Below are 6,000 nucleotides of genomic sequence, written 5' to 3'. Positions count from 1 at the left end.
GCAGTTAGCACAATGCTGTTACAGCGACAGCGATTGGGACAAGAGTTCAAATCCTGCTCTGTCTGTAAGGAGTTTGTACTTCCTCCCCGTATCTGCATGGGTTTCCCCGGGGATGGAGGGGGGGGGGGGTGGTCTGGTTTCCTCTAAATTTAAATGTTTATAAATGTTTGCAATGTGACAAGACAACAAATTTCGTGACACGTTATGACAATAAATTCTGTTTCCCTTCAACATCCTGGTGCATCTCATGCACCCTTTCCAACTCAATGACGTCCTTCCATAACTTTTCCTGCCAAATAGACAATTGAACTTGTCCCAAATAACAGGCAATTGATATATTTCTTTTAAATTAATCCATGTGACATGCCAACCATCACCTCTTACCAAACAGACTCGCCCCTGGGGCACATGCCCTTCCTCGCCACCGTTCACCTCGTGTTTCTCGTGAATGGGCCAATTTTCTGCATAAAAAACGTTCTCTTTTCAGTGGTGCTGATTGAACATTCAGCATTTTGTTGAATGTTATTATCCACGCTTGGAAATTACCTCCCACACCATTGATCTCCAAAACAAAAGTGCAGGCCAAATCTCAGCCATAACAGTGATAGGGAATTAAACTAGACAGGAGGAGGGGGGGGTAAAATCAAACTTAGCGCCCAACGTGGGGCTCGAACCCACGACCCTGGGATTAAGAGTCCCATGCTCTACCGACTGAGCTAGCCGGGCGGTTCCTGCCCGCTCTTGCCCACTCAATCTCTGTGGTTGGTCTTTCTATGTGAGTTGGGACAGATTTATTTTTTATTTTGGTTTGACCCGAGTCCTTTATCATTCTTTTACTCCGGGATGAACAGCCATCGTCGATTGCAGGTGAAGCCTGAATGGAGACTTCTTCCCTCCCACGTCCGCTTTCTGGCGGGCCTCTCACGTGACACGAAATGAAACAAGGTGGTTGTCACAAAGTGGGGGAGATACCGCTGGTGGCGGGAGTTCCCAGATAATACGCCCGTCGCCGCGATAGTGGGACGGAAGTAGAATGGATACAGATGCTGCGGTCGAGTGCAAACCCCAAACTTGTGGGAGAAACTCAGCGGGTCTGGGCCCTTTGTCAGGTGGAAGCTAAAACAGGCAGGCGCGCCTGAATAAAAAGGGGGAGGGGTAGGAAAGAAGGGGGAAGGAAAGAGGGGAGAGAAGTGGGAGGAAGGGCGGAGGGGAGGGGAGAGAGAGGGGGAGAAGGGGTAGGGAGAAGGAGGGGAGGGGAGAGAGGGGAGAGAGGGGGAGAAGGGGTAGGGAGAAGGTGGGGAAGGAGAGGGGGTGGGGGAAGGAGAGGGGGTGGGGGAAGGAGAGGGGGTGGGGGAAGGAGAGGGGGTGGGGGAAGGAGAGGGGGTGGGGGAAGGAGAGGGGGTGGGGGAAGGAGAGGGGGTGGGGGAAGGAGAGGGGGTGGGGGAAGGAGAGGGGGTGGGGGAAGGAGAGGGGGTGGGGGAAGGAGAGGGGGTGGGGGAAGGAGAGGGGGTGGGGGAAGGAGAGGGGGTGGGGGAAGGAGAGGGGGTGGGGGAAGGAGAGGGGGTGGGGGAAGGAGAGGGGGTGGGGGAAGGAGAGGGGGTGGGGGAAGGAGAGGGGGTGGGGGAAGGAGAGGGGGGTGGGGGAAGGAGAGGGGGTGGGGGAAGGAGAGGGGGTGGGGGAAGGAGAGGGGGTGGGGGAAGGAGAGGGGGTGGGGGAAGGAGAGGGGGTGGGGGAAGGAGAGGGGGTGGGGGAAGGAGAGGGGGTGGGGGAAGGAGAGGGGGTGGGGGAAGGAGAGGGGGTGGGGGAAGGAGAGGGGGTGGGGGAAGGAGAGGGGGTGGGGGAAGGAGAGGGGGTGGGGGAAGGAGAGGGGGTGGGGGAAGGAGAGGGGGTGGGGGAAGGAGAGGGGGTGGGGGAAGGAGAGGGGGTGGGGGAAGGAGAGGGGGTGGGGGAAGGAGAGGGGGTGGGGGAAGGAGAGGGGGTGGGGGAAGGAGAGGGGGTGGGGGAAGGAGAGGGGGTGGGGGAAGGAGAGGGGGTGGGGGAAGGAGAGGGGGTGGGGGAAGGAGAGGGGGTGGGGGAAGGAGAGGGGGTGGGGGAAGGAGAGGGGGTGGGGGAAGGAGAGGGGGTGGGGGAAGGAGAGGGGGTGGGGGAAGGAGAGGGGGTGGGGGAAGGAGAGGGGGTGGGGGAAGGAGAGGGGGTGGGGGAAGGAGAGGGGGTGGGGGAAGGAGAGGGGGTGGGGGAAGGAGAGGGGGTGGGGGAAGGAGAGGGGGTGGGGGAAGGAGAGGGGGTGGGGGAAGGAGAGGGGGTGGGGGAAGGAGAGGGGGTGGGGGAAGGAGAGGGGGTGGGGGAAGGAGAGGGGGTGGGGGAAGGAGAGGGGGTGGGGGAAGGAGAGGGGGTGGGGGAAGGAGAGGGGGTGGGGGAAGGAGAGGGGGTGGGGGAAGGAGAGGGGGTGGGGGAAGGAGAGGGGGTGGGGGAAGGAGAGGGGGTGGGGGAAGGAGAGGGGGTGGGGGAAGGAGAGGGGGTGGGGGAAGGAGAGGGGGTGGGGGAAGGAGAGGGGGTGGGGGAAGGAGAGGGGGTGGGGGAAGGAGAGGGGGTGGGGGAAGGAGAGGGGGTGGGGGAAGGAGAGGGGGTGGGGGAAGGAGAGGGGGTGGGGGAAGGAGAGGGGGAGGGAAAATGGTATCCCTCAGGTCCCTTTTAAATCTCACCCCTTAAACCTCTGCTCTCGAGTCCTAGAAGCAGCTATTCTGGAACAGAGACTGTAAACAGTCACTTTATCCATGACCCCTCATGATTTTATAATACTCTTTATTAATTTAACTTCTGCACTACATTTCATGATAACTTGGCAAGTACAACCAAGGTAAGATCTGACCACAAATTCCTGTCATTTGACTGTTTCACCAATATATAGTTGCACCTTTGACAAGATGTGAGAGGTATCATCTACATGGAAAATTTTCAACCTACTTTAATTTTACTAATGAGCAATTTTTTTAATTCTACAATATTCTTTATTATAGTGACAAGAAAGACCGATTTCCTCCTTCCTGAGGTTTCTGTGAGGGGCATGGGACAAAGTGATGACTACGGTAGACAAAAGTTGAAGAATTTCATGTATGTTACATTCTAAATGTATTATGTGACAATATTAGAACCTTTACACTCAATTCCCTTATATCACATCTCTTCCCACTTTATTCTTAAAGGGTCCTGGTCTTAAATGCCTGACCATTTCTGGATGCCACCTGACCCACTGAGTCCCTCCAGTTTCTCTGTACTCGCTCAAGTTTCCACCACCTGGTTTCTGTGTTTCACTTGAAAAATGGCGGAGGTCCAAAAAGTCGTAATACATATTTACCTCCGATGGAAGCTGTGAGACTGGCTGAGTTCCTCCATTTACTGTGAGTTTTTACTCCCCAGCATCTGCAGATTTTCCTGTTTTACATCTGTGTTGTTCGATCTGTTCCCACCAGAGGGCTGTCAGGCATCTAAAGTCCTGAAGCCCTAAAGTATATTTAGAATAAATGGTCCATTCTACCCATATAAGTCATCAAGTATCTCTTTACATATCTGGGCTGGGGTTTAGTTGAATGTTTTGCCAAGCTTCATTGGAAAAAAAAGTATTAACTTGCCATGTATTAACTTGTGTACAGTGTGTACACAAATGTGTTGGAGCAGTGGTTCTCAAAATTTTTCTTTCCACTCACATACTACTTCAAGTATTCCCTATGCCATAGGTGCTCTGTGATTAATAAGGGATTGCTTAAGGTGGGATGTGGGTGGAAAAAAAAGTTTGAAACCACTGTTTTAATTGTACCTAATTGACTCGTTATGTGCACGGTTTCATAACTCCAAAGGAAATGTGCCAATGACAATTTTTCTCAAGCAAAATATTTCAGTAACAATTGGGTCTAGAACAGTGTTTCTCATCCTTCCCTTTCCACTCGCACACCACCTTAAGCAACCCCTCACTGAGCACCTAGAAGCAGGGTGACCAAATTTGCTAAAAGTAAGCGCCACATGTATGTTACATTCTAAATGTATTATGTGACAATATTGTGATATTGATGTTTGAGAACCGCAAGACATGAAAAAATATTACAAACATATTTTTACTCTTGCATCCTATTTTGTCACAAATATTTTATATAAATATTAAGAAATATATGCATGTAATATTTATTCATATATTCAGTTTTTAACCAGCTAATTTGTATTCATTTCAATAATCTAAAAGTACACATAAACTTAGCAAATATTTTCTAAATCCTGACTGATGATTGTGAATCTCCATCTTGGCTATGAGCAATTGAAAATCCAGCTGATGTGTGTTAAGGCTCTAGAATTATCTCTGTCAAGTGTTGGTTTGTAAGGATTGTGTGATGCTTGACTACCAAACTTCATAGTGTGAGGGCGGACGGCCTGGATCACACTTAGACTTGGCTAATTTTACTTCCCGCAACTGGAGCTGCACCCAATGAAACTATCACTGTGAGCACGACGATTCCTGTCTCACCCAACATATTTCCGTGAGCCGCACATTCATATGTTGAAGTGCTACCTGTGGCTCGCAAGCTACGGTTTGGCCTCCCCTAACCTACAGCATCCTACTCCATAGGTGCTGTGTGGTTAGTAAGCGATTACTTAAGGTGGTATGTGAGTGGAAGAGGTGGGAGGGTTAGAGGGGGGGGGAAAGCTGGTGATCGAGGAAGAGAAGAGCTCTCTGCATGGAGAAGAGAGAAGAGATGAGGAGCTGGGGGAATGGAGGCAGAGGGCGGGGGAAAGAGAAAACTGGAGGGGTCTGGTTGAAGAGAATATTAGGTGTTCCTCCAATTTGCGGGTGGTCTCCGTTTGGCAGTGTACGAGGACAGGGGCAGACATGCGGGGGGGTGGGGGGTTGGAGAGAAGAGATGGGGTGTGGAATTGAAATGAGTTGCCACTGGGAGGTCCCCGTTATTGCAGCCAACGGAGCGAAACGGTCTCCCGGTCTATACCAAGTGTCTCCGATGTCGAGGAGGCCACCGGTTCTCCTCCGTCCCCTTTTTATTCAGGCCAGACGAAGGGTCTCAGGCCCAAATCGTTTCGATGCTGCGTGATCTGCTGAGTTTCCCCAGCACTTCAACATTGGAGATTATGCGCAAAGCCGCGGCTGCTTTGGCCAATTCTCCCTTCCTTTGGCTTCAGAGACGACAAACTCGAAGCTCAATCGCGTTCAGTTTCCTTACAATGTTTTGGAAGTTGTGGATTAGTTTCAGAAATGTATTTTGGGGGGGGGTGGCGAAAATGAACGTGATCACTTCAGCCACGGCGTCTGCAGACTTCCCTCTTTAACGTGTTTATATGATAGATTGGATTAAATAACCGTCGCTCCAAGCTTTAAATATTCAATTATAGAAGTTGAACAATCTAGCATTCACACCATGGACAAAACTGTGCAAGTCCTGACACTTGCTCGTTCATCCCCCTTCCCCCGTCCAAAAAAAAATCATTTCATGAAATGCTGGAAAAGTCCATCATACTAAGAAGAAAGTCTTCGTTCCACTTCATCCTTTTAAAGGTTAATAACATGGTCAAAAGTGTTCGCTCGATATTTATAGATTTTGGCGGATTTATGACAGGTCATCTATCAATCCTTTGACATATGATTATTAAAAAAACAAAAGTTAACCACGTTAAATAGGTGCGGTCCCATTGAAAACAATTATTGAATGAAATTTCAGGAAACGGATAATGGTAACACTTCAAAACTTTAAATAAATATGCCACCACATAACTGAATAACTTTTTTAATTAACAAATCAAGAGGACCTTAGTCTTTTTTTTCTAGTGCGGGTTCTCAAGGTGGGGGGGGGGGATTCGTCTTGCACGTAGCGCCCGAAGGCAAAGCCCCCTCCGTAAGGTCACTTACTACGAACTGCACGGGCAAAGAAACATCTGACCCACGGCTGCCCGAGTCGTGATCTGATCTCCCTCCCACCCCGAGTCCACGCAGATGAGGCTGCT

The 6,000-nt window shown here is 50.6% G+C and overlaps 1 protein-coding gene and 1 non-coding gene across 7 annotated transcripts in view; one reads left to right on the top strand and one right to left on the bottom strand.

The window, feature by feature from the left end:
• Positions 1 to 653: 653 nt before the first annotated feature.
• trnak-cuu (transfer RNA lysine (anticodon CUU)) lies at positions 654 to 726 on the bottom strand. The gene has a single exon. It is a non-coding gene; the product is annotated as a tRNA-Lys (tRNA).
• Positions 727 to 765: 39 nt separating this feature from the next.
• Positions 766 to 6,000, top strand: part of LOC138749165 (A disintegrin and metalloproteinase with thrombospondin motifs 7-like) — a 146,798-nt gene continuing 141,563 nt past the window's right edge. Inside the window, exons 1-3 of one of the 6 annotated variants that reach the window (XM_069910169.1) lie at positions 766 to 867; positions 3,018 to 3,111; positions 3,204 to 3,398. The gene's annotated coding sequence lies outside the window, so the exon portion shown is untranslated. The other 5 variants (XM_069910170.1, XM_069910166.1, XM_069910164.1 and 2 more) reach the window with 5 other exon arrangements.

Source organism: Narcine bancroftii, chromosome 14 (genome assembly GCF_036971445.1).
Source record: "Narcine bancroftii isolate sNarBan1 chromosome 14, sNarBan1.hap1, whole genome shotgun sequence".
Lineage (NCBI taxonomy): Eukaryota > Metazoa > Chordata > Chondrichthyes > Torpediniformes > Narcinidae > Narcine > Narcine bancroftii.
This window is presented reverse-complemented; position numbering and strand designations above follow the sequence as displayed.